Source organism: Nothobranchius furzeri, chromosome 7 (genome assembly GCF_043380555.1).
Source record: "Nothobranchius furzeri strain GRZ-AD chromosome 7, NfurGRZ-RIMD1, whole genome shotgun sequence".
Classification (NCBI taxonomy): domain Eukaryota; kingdom Metazoa; phylum Chordata; class Actinopteri; order Cyprinodontiformes; family Nothobranchiidae; genus Nothobranchius; species Nothobranchius furzeri.
The window spans coordinates 41,820,881-41,839,816 of record NC_091747.1 but is presented as its reverse complement, the minus strand read 5'-3'; the positions used below and the strand labels follow the sequence as shown (position 1 = coordinate 41,839,816).

Sequence of the window (18,936 nt, the reverse complement as noted above, 5' to 3'; positions counted from 1 at the left end):
AGCAAAATAAAGCAGATCACAATATAAAACCATGCTGCCACGTAACGCTGGAGGTGATGCAGCACCACCTCTCTCCAGATTATGAAGGAACCACATCTGGTTGCTTTAATAAAGGCGAGGAACACTCGTTTAGTCGATCTCTATAAAGAAAGCCTTTTAGGTCATACTCTAGGGGCAAACACAGGTGCACCGTTTCCAGGAACTAGAAGTGAGCCACATCACAACCTAGCTTCAGACGTCAGGATTTGGAGTCTCATTTCCTCTACCACTGATTTTGCAACACTGACGTTTTATTTCCACAAATAACACAAGGCTGGAGGAATTTTTCTAGTCCTAGAGTTTCACCGTCTATTTTATATCTAACTTCTATCAGAAGCTAATGCAGGAGATAGGTGTAGGAGACTATTTTCATGTTTAGCCTGCGTTAAAAACAACGACTGATTAAAATCAGAAATAAGATAAAAACAATTCTCATAACTAAAAAGTCAAAAATATAACAAAAAGAAAATACATGTTTTATATAATCTAATAAAGTATACGTTTATGCGTTTCATGTATTTCATAAGGCTTAAATATGACACTGATATTAGCTATACATGAAGTTTTTATGGTTTGATAGAAACATTTAGGATCTGTGTTTGTATTTAGTAAGTCAGAAGCTGAATAGAGGAAGGGACTTGTCAGAGAGCTGGTTGCTTCCCTCACGAGTCATAAAACGGACATAAGCTCCTCCCCCTCTGCGCTCTATGGTGTTTATGTTGAACAGCTGATGACACAGATAGCATAACCCCCTCCATCCACAGACACACAGCTGTTATTCTGTTGCCCATGAACACCTTCATCATGGTAAAGTCTTCCTCACCTACATTAGGGCGCAGCTCAGGTTCAAACTGAAGCTGAATGAAAGGGGTTAACACTGTTTTATAGTGATGGATGACTCCTGTTTAAATCTTCTGAATGATAAAGGAGATAATTCTGCAGGAATCACCTTTGACTGATGTAAAGGTTTATAAAACAGCACTGTTCGAAACTAAGAAGGACTTTTGCACAGACCTGTAGGGTTTGTTTTTAATCTTCACATCTGTGCAACGACATCCAACTCATGCTTGATCTTCACAGACTAGTTGGAACAATAGAGAGAGTAACACTGTGCATCCTCTCATTTAACACCCAAATAGAAAGCTGCCATTACAGTTTAATGTCTAATGTTGCCTTCTTATTAAATATCTGTTGTATCGACAGTCCAACTCTACTATGCTCAGATAATATAGATGAAAACAGAACACACAGTCAGTTTAAGGAACAAAAAATGTAAAAGTATAAATGTAAACATGGTAATAAGGCAAATGTAAACTATTAACTGAAATATAAATAATATAAAAGTAAACAGTCACATGAGGATAAACTAAGTAAATGCAAATGCTGTGGTGCACTGATTGTCCAGCAGAATCACCGTTAGACCTCCTAGAAGCTGTTCAACAGCCTGGTGGTGTGTGTTTTTATTGCCCTGTTTCGTTTAACAGACAGAAGAAGTTTGAGGAAATGGTTAGCAGGGTAGGCTGCGTCCTTTAGGGATGTTTGTGGTTTTTCGACAGCAGCGAGTGGTGAAGATGTCATCCAGGGCAGGCAGGTGTGTGTTTGTTTTCTCTGCAGAGCTGCTGCTGTACCACGCCAGATGCTGTTGGTCAAGACACTCTCTATGGAGCAGCGATAAAACCACACCAGCAGATTTTGTGGCCAAGCGTTTGTTTGGGAGTCCCAGCATGTCGGAAACGGATTTCGACGCCGGCGGTAAAACGTAAATTTACCCTCTTGCTATTTAAACTTCCCCTCACCCCCTTCCTAACCTTAACCCTCTTGCACATTCAAAACTGTTCCTAGTTGTAACGTCCCTCTCCAACACAGTTAACGGGAAGTTTAGAATGAGCAATGGGTTTAAGGTTAGGATGCGGGTGAGGGGAAGGTTAAATAGCAAGAGGTTAGAGGTTAAATGTTGGTGAAATGAGTGTTTTACTGCAGAAACAATCGCTTGGTCACCCAGTGTCGGTTTTCAATGCTTTGGGAGTGAAAATGTGTTGTTGTGGCAGGTTAATCTTCCTAAGAGCCTTCAGGAAGTAGAGTCGTTGTTGTGCCTTCTTCATCAGACATTTGGTGTTTTCATGTGAGGTCCTCTGATGTTTGTGCCCAGGAACCTGAACTGTGACACCCTCTCCACCTGCTCTCCATTTGTTGTGAGTGACTGGTGCTTCACCTTTCTCCTTCTCGGGTCAATGATGAGTTCTTTGGTTTTGTTGGTGTGTGTTTGTTCAATTTAATTTAGGCCGGTGGTGCCAGACAATCAAAAAAATCTCAGATCTTTCGTGTTTTGACATTTTGAGTGAGAGGGGAAGTAGCTGAAGAGTTTGATGTAACATGTACATGGTATGTAAACAGAGTAAAACCAGTACAGATCATTTCCATTACTATATCTTAATGCTAATATTGGCTGATAATAATATGGTAGAGTGATATCGGACGTTTCTAGTTTTAAGTCATCTTTTATGGTAACATATGAAATCTGCCAGGTTCAGGAGAGCTGGAACCAAGGATCCGGTTAACACATTAAAAATGAGCAACTCATTAAAGTTTGTTTGTTGCAGGATAAACAGGAAGGACTGGCGAGGTGGATTTGACTCAACTTGACTTAAATGATCTTAGCTTGACTGGACTAGGCTTGGTTTACTGAGCTTGACACGACTTCCAAACAGATGACTTGACTTGATTTGGTACAGGAACACGGCGTGACTTTGACTTGAATTTTGGCATGAGTCAGATGGACTGGATGAAGCAGGCTGTGTCTGGTCTCCAGGTTGGAGCTGCATGATGGTGGTGAGTTATTTTGAATCATGGAAGCACAGGTAAAGATACATGTACAAACACACATGGTTCAGTGACTGTGTGAAGATAAGCATGAAAGAAGTCCAGGAACTTAAATAAAACATTTTGTATCTCTGTTTTATATTTTTCTTTGCTATAAAGTAACAAACCACTTGAAGCTACATTTTGGATCGCCACAGTCTCCTTCTTCATCTTATATCAGATTCCCAAGTGGTTCCTCACCCTCTTCCCGCTGCCGTTGACATTTTTCTGCTTCCTGCTTTGATCCCGTCGTTCATGGCTCCGCCTTCTTTCTGTTTTTCTTTCCCTCCTCCTTCTTCCCTTCTCCTTTTCCCCAGTGATCCCTTTGCCCTGCTCAGCTGGACTCCCTCATCGCTGGCAAACTCACACAGAGCTGGATTTAGACACACACACACACGCGCGCGCGCACAAACACACACACACACACACACACACACACACACACACACAGCTGGAACAAACTGCTCAGTGGAAGAAATCCTTACAACATAACTGGAGCCTGATAAGCATCGTGGGCGTTCTTAAATCATATGTGTGTCCATCTCAGCAGGCTGGAGGCCTCTTTTGCAACTTTTGCATCATTTAGCTTCTCTTGCCAAGAGCAGATTTATCGTAACTGTAGGATTCTTTCCAAACAGATCTATATCTGACATGTTGACACTTTCTATTCATGAGGAAATGAAGTGTCAAACTGCTGATTGCCTCAGTTTCTGTTTGTGTTAATATCATCAGTACCCAGATGTCTGGGGTCGGATCTTTTCTGTTCGGCAAAAGTCCTTCAAACGGATTCAGTTTCAGCAGCATTTCTGATTATTAAACATAAACATCCTTTTAACAAATTAAAGCTATAAGATGTCACACACCTTTACAAACGGGATAAATGAACAGCTGGTAGTTTGGTACTCCCTCCTTAGCTCCGCCTACTTCACCTGGATAACTACAACATGCAAGCTAACTATCCATTAGCATCTTGTTCTGGGTCGTGGTGCACTCTGACTGATACCTGTTGGTCTCATTTAATCCTCTAAACTCAATAATCTCGGGGTCATTGATCATCTGCTCGTTCTAGCATTTGAAGTCAGTCTAACTGCCTTCATCGTGTTGCAGCAGGTTGTCAGGAGAAGGTGGAGGGTAGTTCACTGCAGCGCTCTCCCCTCCACTTTCTCTTTAGAGTGCATGTTTTGTTATATAGTAGCTCACTTTGGCACAAATAACATGTTTTTGTAGTGTGTGTGTCTGTGTGTACGTGTGTGTGTGTGTTTGTCTGTGTACGTGTGGTGTGTGTGTTTGTCTGTGTATGTGTGTGTGTGTTTGTCTGTGTACGTGTGTGTGTGTTTGTCTGTGTACGTGTGTGTGTGTGTGTGTTTGTCTGTGTACGTGTGTGTGTGTGTGTGGTGTGTGTGTTTGTCTGTGTACGTGTGTGTGTGTGTGTGTGTGTGTGTGTTTGTCTGTGTACGTGTGTGTGTGTGGTGTGTGTGTGTGTGTTTGAAGGGGTGATTGAGTTCAGTGATTTTTCTTTTCCCTTAAGTCTAAGTCTTGCTAAAGCTTGCTTTAGCTATTGGGATCCATCCCTCCATCCCTCCTTCCCTCCCTCCCTCCCTCCATCCCACCTTCCCCCATCCATCCATCCATCCATCCATCCCAGGAAGTAAATGAAATGTATCTATCAGAACTGAAGGATGCTGACTCCCTCTCTTATTTGAATGAATCGTTTAGCATTGTCCCGTCGGTTAGAGCTGATCATCTTGTTTCTTTGTCAGAGGGATCTCTCAGCTGTGTTCACACACATCCTGAGTGTGGAAACGTTTATTCACCATTGGTGGAGCCTGCAGGTTAGACGATGCAACAGTAGGAAAGTAAAACAAAAAGAACATAAATATGCATGAGTGACTCAGCACCTTTACACAAACCTTCAGCTCTGAGTCAAATCCTCATGCAGGTGGTTAACCTGGCTACTGTTGCAGAGCCCGAGTTAAAAGGGTTTTATGCCAGTGTGGTGAATATGATGCTGCCATTATTGATTGAGACATCAAGATAATTAAAACGCTGTCATATGTCACAAATGTGTTTATTTGTTTTCTTTTTATTTAACTTTTAACCATTAAATGTTGCAACAACCAAATAGTTTTATAGCTTTACACACAAACCACATCCCATAAATGCCTCCAAAAGCTCAGCAGTCCTCAAAGCTACACAGCTTACAGACTTAAAGTGAAGTCCAATATGTGCCCTTTAGTCTGCAGTATGGGTTTAAGCCAAGTTTCAGTTATTTTAGTACCAATCTCATTTAAAGCAACACTAAGGATTTAACACTGGTTTTAGTGGTTCTTGAGTCAGAAAGTAGAGCAGCTTCACATGGGACAGCCCTCCTGTGGCCAGGAGAGGCACTAAGGTGGAGCTGCGGTCGGTGAGGGGTTTACTGCGCAGGTAGCTGATGTCAGGGCTAGCAGTTACCCTAAAAGCACAAGAACAAGAAAAATAAGTTCGCTCTCCCGTTGACATCATGGCGAAGCCCGGAAGTTTAAAGTGAGGGTCAATGGGTGGAGATGTATTTCATCCACACTTCCTGTTAGAAAAACACTTCTGAAAGAGGCGTCACCTGGCAGACCGAGAGAACGGCACTGAGGCAGTGATAGACCACACCCCCCTCAACCCCCCCCCAAATTTCAGGATTTTAACAGCTGTATCCTCAGAGGTGCAGTCATTGGTGTACAATGAAAAGAGCAGTGGAGAAAGGATGCACCCCTGTGGTGCACCAGTGCTGATCAACCTTGTGCCAGATGTAACGTTGTTCAACCGCACATGCTGGCTCCTATTTGTCAGGAAGCTGGAAATCCACTGACACATAGCAGGGGAAACAGTGAGCTGAGAGAGCTTTGTGGTGAGGGTTTCTAGTATAACGGTGTTAAAAGCAGAGCTAAAATCCACAAACAATATCCTTGCATAGGTCCTTGGTTGATCAAGATGTTCCAGGATGAAGTGCAGCCCCATGTCAACTGCATCATCCACTGACCTGTTTGCCCTATATGCAAACTGCAGGGGATCCAGCTGGTGACCTGTGGTGCTTTTAAGATGGGACAGCACCAAGCGCTCAAAGGACCTCATGACTACTGATGTCAAAGCCACGGGTCTGTAGTCATTCAATTCGGTAGGGGAGGATTTCTTAGGTACTGGGATGATAGTGGAGCTTTTGAAGCATGATGGAACCTCACACAGCTCCAGTGATCTGTTGAATATTGTTGTGAAGACAGGTGCTAGTTGGACAGCACGGGTCCTGAGGCAGGAAGGAGTTACTCCATCTGGGCCTGGTGCCTTCCGTACGTTCTGCCTCCTAAAGATGTTGCAGACATCCTCTTCCTTCACAAGGAACGTAGCTTGTATTGCTAGGTGTATTGCTGGGAGAGGCATACGAAATCCCCGCTGGCGGAGTCTCACCAGCGCCCCTGCTCGTTTACCCCTCCTGCGTTTCCTTCTCCAACAAACAGTAGCAGTTCCTCCGATCAAAACTTCCAATAAACTTCCCGGGTCCTCAGATTTTTGAAAATCCGTCTCTGTGATTTGTTGCTTGATACACAGTAGTTCTTCTCTACTGAAAGTAATCCGTTTTGCGTCACTGATTTCCAAGAAAATAGACAAAAACAACACAAACAAAAGAGAGCAATGTACCGAGGCTGCCATCTGCGGCGCCATCATCACACATGATCACATGCCTGTTGACTTACATTAAAACTTGACATTTGCCCCCAAAGTAGCTGCCGGCTCCTGATCCGCCATCTTTCTGAAAATACTGCGCTGTATTTGGGGAAATGTTTAACCAATGGCAGACAAACAGAGGACAGTCACCTCAGTAGCACATTGAAACATACCTTGGTGGTTCCTGATGACATATCTCCTAGGTAACCGGGGCGGGACCAAGGCATCAAGCGAGGTTCCAATCCTGAGTATTCTGACTAACAGAAAGAGAAGATGGGTTTGATTTTATTACATGTGAAGAATGACTCAAACTTTTCACCAGTAGGACTCTTTTTAAAAAATCAATATTCAAGCATGTCTGCAGTATTATTAAAATGACATCATAGCCCAGCTGTAAACGTCACATCTATTTTAAACCTCTCAACTGAGCTTCTGTTTTCCGCTGGCGGCTCTTCTGCCTTGTATTTCTGGTGTCGCTTCCTGCTGCTGACCAAAAATGAGGGATTCAAAGGCGTTTGGTTCTAAAAGCACAGTTCCCTGCAGCTCCACATTCCTGTTTAAACCCAGAGACACACACACACACACACACACACACACACACACACACACACACACACACACACACACACACACACACACACACACACACACACACACACACACACACACACACACACACACACACACACACACACACACCAAAACAATGCAGCGTACATGCTCACTTTCCTTTGTGGTTTCTGTTTAATCATAATGGAGATTTCTACGCTGATCTGACGTCATAATGGAGGCCTGCAACAGAGCTGCTTCCCAGCAGGACTTGATGTCATCAGCAGAAAACTTAAAAAGTGTTTTTATCTACATCAGAGTAAAGAATGAAAACAGACTTTGATTTACTAGCATGCAACAAAATGGACCATTAACTGTCATTGTTCACCCTCCAGGAGACTTAATGGCCTGGCTTCAGAGTGGATCAGAACCAGCCGCTAACTCCGATGTCGGACTTTGGATCAGCTGCTCCAGTGTCCAGGAGGACGTTCTCCAGCTCTATGTCTCCGTGGAAGATATTGTTCTGCAGATGTAAAGCTGCTTCCAAAAGTTGTCAGAGGATGATCTAAAAGACAAAGAAGCAAGGTCAGAGTTTCTAATTTGGCCTCATCTTTCCTGACTGCTTCATGCTTGATGCAGTGGAGCAAGTCCACTGCTGGAATTGGTCTTTCTAGAACCAGGTTGAGTTCCTGGTCCAGGTGGTACCAGTCCAGCAGGGACACTGGTGCGAGCGGAACCTCTTGCTGCAGGGGTTACTAGTCGTGATTGAGTGTTCTCTTTCCAAACCCTCAGCTGCTCTCTGCAAACATGGAGAAGAATGAAAAGTTGGTTGGAACTTTTGCACATGTAACACAAGTATCTGATGACATAAAGCAAAATGAAATGACACGAGCATGAAATGACTGTATGTGCCATATCTTTTGGTCATGCTCTTAACCTGAGGAGTCTGGGACAACACCACTTTGCAGCTCGGCTGAAAAGCTCAAACTGTCACTTCATTTCCTGCCAGAATTACTGCCCATATACGAAAGGCTCATTAGGCATCTGTTGCCTGGCAACTGCAGCTGTTATAAAGGAAAATGGTCTTCGTACGATGTTTGGAGTCATGTTCAGTGTAACTGTGATCTAACAGCCCTGAAGAGCTGGTGATGTTTATCTTTTAGCATCTTTTATATTGTTTTGAGCAACAAAAGCCTTTGGAGCTGCTCAGCTGTTAAAATCACTTGTATTCTACAAAAGCTGGACAGTATGTAACATTTTATTTATAGCACACAGGAAGCAGCTGTTACTAAAGAGATAAAAAACATACCTGAACTTCAATAAATCAAGATCTTATTGCAACAAGAAAAGATGTACTCAGTTTGGCCTGATGTTCCTTCTCATGCACCACTTTTAAAATGCCTAATGTGTGTGTGTGTGTGTGTGTATCTGTGTCATGATAACCTGCAATCAAAATGCCAGTGAGAGTCTGTCAGTGTTTCATTTAGCATCCTTATAAAGGTCATAAAACGCTGCAAACACAGTCTGGAATGAACGCAATGTGATAAACACACAGAATGGGTTGTGTTGACCTTTCAGATCTACACTCACACACACACACACACACACACACACACACACACACACACACACACACACGCACACACACACACACACACACACACACACACACACACACACACACACACACGCACACACACACACACGCACACACACACACACACACACACACACACACAGACACACACACACACACACACACACACACACACACACACACACACACACACACACACACACACACACACACGCACATGTGCACACACACACGCATACACACAATTCCACACTCATACACACACACACATGCACGCACGCACACACACGCACACACAAGCACGCGTATACACACACACATACACACACACACACAAGCACACACACTCACACGCATGCACGCGCATACACACAATCACACACACACACACACACACACACACACACACACACACACACACACACACACACACACACACACACACACACACACACACTCGCGTGCGCACACACACACACACACACACACACACGCACGCATGCACGCACGCGCGCGCACACACACACACACACACACACACACACACACACACACACACACACACACACACACACACACACAGAGGTGCTTTTTTAGACATCTGTTGAGTCTTTCCATTGAACCATCACCATCGGGGGGCGTCGCCCAGGGGTCCTGCTGTTCCATGGAGCATTTGTTTTTGCTCCAGCTTCAGGCATAAATCTCCTGGCTTTTTTTAATGTAAGTAGTGAAAAGTATTTTTAGAAAACAGGCTAAAATTAAGCTTAAATTAACAAAACTTGACATCTTTAGCATACATTTTTATCATCTTTGCCTGGATTTAAGGTTGAATTTGGAACACAATCACCAAAGTGACATCTAGTGTGTGGAGGTAGTAGATGGAACAACAGAACTTCACCCAAACTCACTCTAGTTTTAGATCTTTTATGGTCGCTCCTCTTCTGAGAAGGATAATGGCCTCCTCTGACCTCACAAGCAGCTGCTTGACTTGGCGAGAACGCCATTTTCCACAGTTCCAGCCTCACTGTGCGGAGCAGATGTTTGTCAACCTGCAATGATGCCCTCTACTGGCTGGTAGATGTAAACATAAACCCAGTGTCGTGCCTATCAAAGTAATTGATTTGATAATCTTTTTTATTAAAATGTAGCGTTTAAAGGAAAAACTGCACCTTCGTTCTGCACACCTGTTATTTTTTTATTAAATTGTTCAAATTGAACCTTCAGTGTCTGCATCTGAAGCAAAACCATACCTGATTTCACTTTTGATGTTCATGGTTTCCTCTTTGTCATGACCCAGTTGAATTCTATACCTGAGAGTCGTTTTCTCTCAGCTCTCCTTGTCCTTCAGTTCCTCCCCAGTAACATTTTCTGTCCGGCCTTCACAGACTCTCTCCCTTAGGGAATCCCGCACGGATGTGTGTTAGAGGTTATCCTTAAATTAGTCCATCTTACATCGGATGTTGCTCTATCATGCAGGATTAACGTGATCATCGTCAGGAGGACACAAACACTAATGGTCAGTTGGGTTAGGGGCTGTCAGATTGGTTAAATGGTTAAGCTTTACAAAAGCATCCAGCCCTTGAAATCCAAGTTGTCAGTATACTCATTCATTTGTGACATTTCTACGTTATTGCCACAGGTTTATTTACCTGTAGCCCCACCCACCTGCACACCACAAAGCTTCTCCTGCTGTCATCTGAGAGTCCTGGACCTACTTCCTGTCTAAAGCTGGAACAGAGACACTTCATTAACAAATTTTAAACATTAATCCTTGAATCGACACACTAAGCTCTAAGTTTAACAGAAGGGAATTTAAAATAGAGTTTATATGCCAAGCCTAATTTCTGTTTGTTTTGAACTCCTCTGTTTCCTTTCAAATGTTATTTTATTACTATCTAGCATCAAATGTAACGTTTATAAGTTTACAGCAATCAGGCTGATTGCGTCGACAGTCGGTGGAAGCCACCCTGCTGCGATAACTGCTGAAAATGGTGGTTTGATAGATGAACGTAATTTCATTAGTCTCCTTCGCCTATGATGTTGATGCCTAATGAGAATATAAAGTGTGATTGAAGTTGTCGTTACATTTATTTCAGGAGATTAGAGTCAGGATGCTGACACATCCTGGGCGGAGCAGCTGGAGAAGAGGGTAGCGGCCATCGTTGTGAGTCCAGAAGTTGTTGTTTTCACACCATTTGAAACGAAGCTGTATTTCTACAGCGGGTAATAATTTCATCCATTATCCTAGAAACCATGCCGGAGGTCGAACGGGCTCTGAACAGTCACACCTGTTGTCTGAGGAAGCAGAGCCAGCCTTCCTGAATGCTGCCAATTGCCACATCCTGGCTCCGCCCCAGAGTTCCAGCAGCTGCAGAGCTCCACCGCTGAAGCTCCATGGGGTGGAGAATGTGACAGCCAGGCTGGGCTAATTGGATGTTGAATACAGCTTAATGTCTGAGTTGGCTCCTATAGGAGAGTGCTGTTGGTTTGGATAATTAGGGTTTTTATGTGGAGTTAAAACAGGAAATGGGTCGGTGGGGGGTGGGGGTGGGGGGGGGGGGTCTCAGTGTGTCATGAATCACATTAGATGATTGCACATGTAGAGTCCGTAACTCAGTTTGTGTTATGGAGATGATCTGATGTTCCATGGACCACTAAAGCTTCTGTCCTGGTCTGCTTCCTGATCCACCCTCCTCTGAACCCCTCGTATTACTCCTGCAGGTGTTGGGTCAGCAGGTGGATGGGCTCATGTAAACCCGGCTATCAGCTGGGTTAGGGTCAGGGCACAAACACCTGGCCGGACCTCAGTAACCCTCTGGGAAAGAAACGGAGAAGAGCCGCTGCTCCTACAGATCCAGCCAGCTGAGATGTTTCATGTCCTGCAAGCAGGAGACCCTGGTTGATCCGGAACACGCTAATAGCTCCAGGCGGGGTGGGGAAAACTTCTGGATCCCACTGCAGGAGCTGGTGGAGGTTGCTGGGCCTGCCACCCCTGTGACCTAGATAACCAGATTAAAACAAGATGGATGGAAATTGATTTGAGTCCAAACATCAAGCAGCTGAAGTCACTAAAAGCTTTTGGTAACCATGGTGACCAGTCAGCATCCAAATAGAGCCTGGTTTGAGTGACACACAGGTCATGTGATGATGGGTCTGTTTGAGCTTAGAAGGTTTTTATTTTTATCCAAGAAGGAGCTTAATGATCTCAGAGGAGAAAACCAGGATCTGATGAGAGTCAGTAGGTCGTGTTTTCAATGCTCTCCGTAATGAACTTCTCCCCTTTTTCCTCCCCTGCAGGTTTCCTTCCCTCTCCCGCTGCCTGGACCTGTTTCTGTTGTCTGTTCGAGGAGATTCCGCCTCTGTTGCTCAGATACGTTCAGATGACACCTTGCAGGTCAAAGCCACAGCTGAATGAGTGGATTACATTTAAACGTTTGGTTTTATCCTCTGAATTTGATCTATTTCCCCATGGAAGCTCGTTCCCGCAACAAGACCATTTTAAAATCAGAGTGGCAGAAATGGGCTTCTACAATTTCTTCCTCCATTCCAGCTATAAGTCTGGTCAGGTTCCATTTAAGGTTTTCAGCAAATATGTATCTTTCCCATCATCTGAAATACTATACAGACTCATGCCAGGTATCATTCACTGGTTTTCCAAAGTAATTAGTTTGCCTACCACATATTTATTCATTTGTTTATTTTGAGCGCTCATCCAGATGAGATGTCTCCCCCCCCCCATCACCCATTCCTAAATCTGCTGCTGAGATCATTCCACACTCGATCCCACTGAGCTGTGTTTGGCGCTAAAGTGGTTGATGATTATTCCACATATGTTAAATGTCTTTAACTATTCAGTTATTTCCCCATTTCTTAATCTTCCTAAACTAAAACAGTCTCTTACTTATGATCATCCCAAGGATTCCTGCTATCTTTGCTCCGACTGGGATTTCTTTCTTTGCATACTAATTTACTATCATTTGTTACTCGTTGTAAGAACAAATGTATTTACAACTTTCTTCAAATCAATGCTTTATTTACATTTTCTTTATTCTTCAAATAAATAATTCTCTCCTGGTTGTTTTTGTTTTATTATCAAGCAGAAGTTTGGACCCAAGCTTTGGTCGGTTTGATCCCTTCCTCCAAATGACAGAAACTGGATCTAAGATTAAAATCCTTTCCTTTAAATCTTAATAACAGTTCTTTTATTTCTCATCTGAATATAACTAAAAACTAAAAAACATGTCTGCTTCTGAGTTTAAGATACTTTATTTATTTTGATTGTAACGTGATGAAGGTGCTATTCCACCGAAGGTTATTTACCCTCTCTCCCCAGATGCCTCTGACACAGAACTAATCTGCATGAGATTGCCTCAAGGTCATGCATTTGCTTCTAAACTGCTTTCTTTCCAGCTCAAGAGAAGAATGAAGACAAAGGACTCTTTCCTTTTAATAAATCAAAGAACTCTATTTTTAATAAAGCTAATCAAACAAAATGTTAGTCAATGATATAATGTTGACCGATATGTGAAATAACAATGTTATGATTAGTAAGCTTTAATAAGTAATATGACTTTAATCTAGTGCAATAGACATGCTTACTACATGTAATGTAAATGCATGACACATTGCTGTTACTGATCCAATCAGAACCTTTCTTTCTGAAGCGTGGCATAGTCTCTGTGGTGTTTAGAAATCTGCCAACTTTGATTCGACCAGAAATCAAAACATCCAGATTAATAAAACCAGTCCCCACGCCATCTTAGTTCAGTTCTCTGAGTTCTCTTCAGTTCACCGCAGTTCACCGCATTCTAAGAGAAGTATCAGACCGGCCATCCGGACTTCCTTTTTAAGCAAAGAACCAACAAGCTGGATAAAATCTGTTGCATTTTACCAACCAAGCAACAGTTCCTTTCAGAATAAAAGCTGAACTCACTGACCCAAGGAGGGGTCCATCTGACGCTGTCAACCAACTGTCGCTTTTTACCTGTAGACAATCCAAAGACTAGTCTGTCGTACTGCTGACGCTGTTTCACCAACTCCTGTACCGAAAGGGGGGTCAGAGGACCTGGCAGTCTGGATCTGTACGGAGGTCTCATCAAGGGTATGTGTGGAGCGACAAAATGGCGTCTCATGTGTTTATGAAACTCTGATCAAACTCTGATCATAGCTGGAAGCAAAACATCACAACATCATTCAGACTTGCTTCTCCGGTTACGAGAGTTCTGATAATAACTTCACTCACACACACACCATTCATCTCACGTCTCATTACACCAGATCCATCCATCATTTAGAGTTAGTCTTGTTTAAAGTTGTTTAAATTGTTTAGAAATAAATCTTCTTAAACGTTTTAAAGGACTCTCTCTCTTCTCTTGTCTCTCAGTTAATACAAAGTGTTACATAATCCCTGCAATAAAAAGTCCCAATCTTCTGGTTAAATAACCCAACGGTCCGTAAGATTGATTTCATATTCACTATGGAATCTGATGTCTCACTGGTCCTTAGTTAGATGTAAATTAACTTCTTTTACATGATCTCTTTTCTAGGTAATCTCACCTCCGTCCTCTCCTCTTGCTTTAGGTCATCTACTTCTGTTGTTCTTTGGTTTATGGAAATGCTTCTTTTTTCTGCCACGTTGCTTTAACTCCTCGTTTCATCGCAGCAAACCTGTTCTGCTTTCCTGTCTTCTACTGTTCTTAAAATAAACAGTCAAGCATAAACTTTCAATTGACAGAACATCTATTTCCAGCTCTTGTGGCTTTTGAATGTTACTCAATTATCTGAGAAAATCCTCAATAAGTTTCATAAACACAGAAAAGCATGAATTTTTATTCCTACATGAAGCAGAAACTGGAAGAGCCATCATTTTGTTTTAATCTCCTGCAGGATCTAAGGGATTCAGTTTATGATGCCAACAAGACAATTAATGATCTCCCCTGAATCTTTCATCACTTTAATCTAAAATGTGCATAAACAATGAGGCGTGATGTGCAGCCTGCTGAGTTTAAACGCTCCTGTTTGATTTGTAAATCCTCAGTAATTGCGCTAAAGCTCTGCACACATTTCTGCATCACCTCCTTTGTGTTGTTGTTGGGATTAGGAAACAGGAGTGGAAACATGAAGCAGACAGCAAAGCTTCTGGCTGCAGTAAGTGATGAGCTCTGCAACGTGACGCAGATTCTGAGGTCCGAGAGTCCAAGAGCTGACATGTTGGTGACACACGTCAGTCCTTCACCCTCATTTTAATGTTCCCTCTAAACACTCATATGCTGCCTCGTTTCCCGTTCCTGTGCAGCTTTAAAGTAATGTTTCCTCTCAGTTTGTTCATGAATGTTCTAATTAAGTCCAACAATTTGGTTTAAAAACCCTAAAAGTTCATAATAAGATGAGAAACAGCATCTTTTAACGGTGAGTCTGGATGTTTTACTCTCACGGATCAATAGAATGAAAACATCCAGATGTCTTTTAGATTTAACATCCTTTAAAAGTTATTTTGTTTTGATGATTTAACTTTTCTTTTGCATAATAAATCTCCTACGTCATTACCAGCGTTTCTCCTCCAGAAGCTTTAATCTGGTTTTAAAGTCTAAAATCGCATCTAACCACAACTTTCTCTCTGTTTTTTATTTTATTTTATTTTTTTCTTGTTTGGGTTTTATTATTGTTTTATTGTATTTTATTACGTGTTTTCTGTCAAGTGACCTTGGGTGTTCTGAAAGGCGCTTTTAAATAAAATGTATTATTATTATTATTATTATAAAACTTGATCATTGTGAGTTATTTCAGTGTAAACTGAGCGAAGGCTAAACGTCACAGAAAGTTTTAGTTGAAGCCGTACTTTGCAACTCTTTCACATTTTTAAATTATTTTCTTGAGCCAGTGCTAAAATGACCCTTTTCAGGGAAATGTCACTCAGACCCCCACCGCCCTCTGTGGTCAGAATACCACATCTGCAATTTCAGAGTGCTGGTCTGGTCTGTTGGACTTGAGCTGCAGTCTGCTTCCAGCATGTTTTGATCATGAACACAACAGATTTGTTGAAATTAGTGATGAATCACTCCTGTACACACTAACGAAGGCTGAGGAGACATTTCAGATGTCAGATTAAGGTGTTAAAAAGACGAACGCACAACGAGGAGGAAGGTTTCACTTTTGGTTCTACCAAATGGACACTAGGGGTGCTAAAAGCAAGCCAAAACTGCCTAGTTAATCCAGAAAGTTCAAACATTCCTTTAAAAAGAACCTGTTTCTCCAGTTCAATTTACTCAAATTGAGTGACACAGTAACAGTTACTGTAAAATAATCTCACATAAGCTCAGTTTACACAAATCCACTGTTAAAGTGCACTACAGATGGCTGAACTCAGAGCTTCAAGTTAAAACACGAAATAATCATAAATAAAACGGGTTTTATTTATGATTATTTCATGTTGTAACTTGAAGCTCTGCCATCTAAATGTTTGCAAACTAAGGTTATGTAAATATATTTTCCCAGAATGCTCTCTGCTCGTATTGTGTTGAAGCAAAGAAAATAAGCATGCTTGCAATATTACTGCTTTTCACTTCAGGAAATGCAAAATCATATGTTTTGGATGAAACAAGCCTATAATTGCTCTGCTTCCAGCCTCTGTGAAGAATCCACAAACACAATAAAAACTCCAGCAGCCTCGCTCAGCCCCCCTTTTCAGACTTTTTACAGTTCTGGAGGATGTTTGGATTTTTCTTCTGTTCAGGGCCAAAGGTCCAGTGGAGATATGTTGTGTATACACACAGATAATGTTGTTTGGTTTGACCATCAGCCTGCATCCTGTCTGGCCATGACTCAGCCAAAGGAAGACAATGGACCCCCATCGTCTGTCCCCAGGGGTCCCAGAGTGTCCGCCTCTTGGACAAGAGCTCCATGAAGTGTCTCACCTTCATAATTTAAATGTTATTAATAATATATGATGTTTTCATAATAGAATTTTGACTGAACTTTTCATAGATTAACTGTGTGTATCTAAAACAATATTTATTTACAATAAAGTTTGAACTAAACATCTAAAATGAATAAAAACAAAAATAAAACTTTCCCACAAAAGATGATATCAAATAATGATGTAAAATATACACTTTCTGAGGCTCTGCCGGAGAAATTTAAATGAGGAGCTAGATTATTCCACAGATTAGAAGCTAGAACTACCTTGTTGTTATGGATGAAATGTGAGGAAGCATCAGGATTATGGTTAAACCATAAGAACATAAACACTAATGAAATCTTAGTCAATTGTTTATTTGTGTTTTATGTGCTTTTCTTTTTTTTGTGTGGATATTTTATAAGATGAGTGGCACCACCTGTAGATGATTCAGACAGGACTGATCTAAACCCGTACACAAGGAATTGCAACATAATGTTTCCATATGAACTGACTTTAATTTAAAGCTGAAGGACTTTACAGATCATCTATACACTGAGCTTGCTCTTACAAGCCAACAGATGCTCCAAAGACAATTGTTTTTCATCTTATAGGCAAATAGATAAGAAAATCATCTGCAACGTATGACAATGGATGAGACCTTTGAAGGACTCTACCACTCAAGCCTACTCAGCGCATCCTGACTTTACATGATTTGAGTGATTTTTGATTAAAAACTAAGAAAGTACTTTAGTGGCTGGGACCGTCCTAGACGAGTGGTCCCCAGAGGTCAACAAGTAACCCAAGTAGGGCTGGGCGATATGGCAAAAATAGAATATCACGATTTTTCCAATATTTTATCACGATTTCGATTTTATCACGATTTTTTTATCCATGAATAGCATAACTTCAATTGCGTATTAAAGAAGAGAAACATTGAATAAATAAACATTTATTCATATTAGGGATAATCAGCACAGTGCTAACACACTTATATTTTAAACTCACACCAGAGATGATAAGCCCTGAGAGAAACAATTACAAAAATCAGTTTTTCTCGTTTTTCAAGTAACTTAACATAAATTAAAATCGTAAACATATTTAAAGTGCACATGTCAATTGCAAACGTATTGTGCAAACATGTCAATTGCAAACGTATTGTGCAAACATTAACTTGTTCAAAATACTATGTAGCTCCCAGTTGCTCATGTAGTGGATAGTTAAGCTCAAATACGGCTCTGATGTGCGGCTGGACCAGAGATCGCTTGTGGTAGCAAATAACTGCGCATTCTGAATATTTTCTGCAACAAGTCTCTAAATAAAGTAAAATTTTCCAGTGCAGATTGGAGACAACCCATAGAAGCACTGATTTGATCTCATTTCAGAGAAAAATAGAACAGATTAGATGCACCTAATAAATAAAATTACTAACAAACTCAGGAATCTTTCTTTGCTTCACTGTTCTGGTGCTGAAAATATCACTAATGCGGATCAAAGGAGATACACAGATTAATGCACCTCTTATTATTTGGAAACTACATTTACTGCAGCTGGCAGAGGCAGAGATTGTTTCTATTGATCACGGAGTTTACAGAATCATTTTAAATGTTAATAGGGGAAGACTACAGGAGGGAGCGGTAAAATACAGCAAAAACAAGAAACTACGAGTCTGATGAAACCCGCTGGTTTTCCATCAGGCAGTCACGGGGCAGCTCCATCGACCCAGTGACCGAGCTCAGTCGGTACCGACACCGGCTCGGCAGAGGGTGGACGAGCCGAGGCGACGTCGTGCTCTGTTTAAGAAGCGGTATTATTTTGCTGCTTCAGAAGAAGAGTCCAACGTGTTTTTACGCTTTCTCCGAGACATGTCACGTCGCTAAGTTGTTAGCGCCACGCGCTAAGGAAACCCTGCGTTCCTCTTCGGAACGAAAACCTCGTTGTCGCTCAGCCGCGGCGAAGCCATGTCTGTTCACACACACGTGAAAACAAGCGGGACACTAATATATTACTATGACTCACTCTGATTGGTTAAGGGTCAAACAAAGGCGTGTCATTCGCCTGAGGTAAGTTCCCTTTTCATTCAGAGGCAGAAATTCAACAGCAGAGCTGTGAATCGTGATAAAACGGTCTCTCAAAAATGACAGACCGTCAGATGTGTAGATCGTAAAACGGTCTAAAATCGTCATATCGCCCAGCCCTAAACCCAAGGCATCTGTATGCAACACAAAGCAACAATGTAGTACATGGGAGAGATGTTCTGCTCAGTTTGTGACTTTTTGTCAGACACAGAAATGAAGAAACTTAA

The 18,936-nt window shown here is 41.9% G+C and overlaps 1 long non-coding RNA gene across 1 annotated transcript; it reads left to right on the top strand.

Moving 5' to 3' along the window:
• The first annotated feature begins 4,590 nt into the window (after positions 1-4,590).
• Positions 4,591-11,260, top strand: LOC139070669 (uncharacterized). Its single transcript, XR_011521157.1, has 3 exons — positions 4,591-7,725; positions 10,834-10,901; positions 10,986-11,260. It is a non-coding gene; the product is annotated as an uncharacterized lncRNA (long non-coding RNA).
• The last annotated feature ends 7,676 nt before the right edge of the window (positions 11,261-18,936 follow it).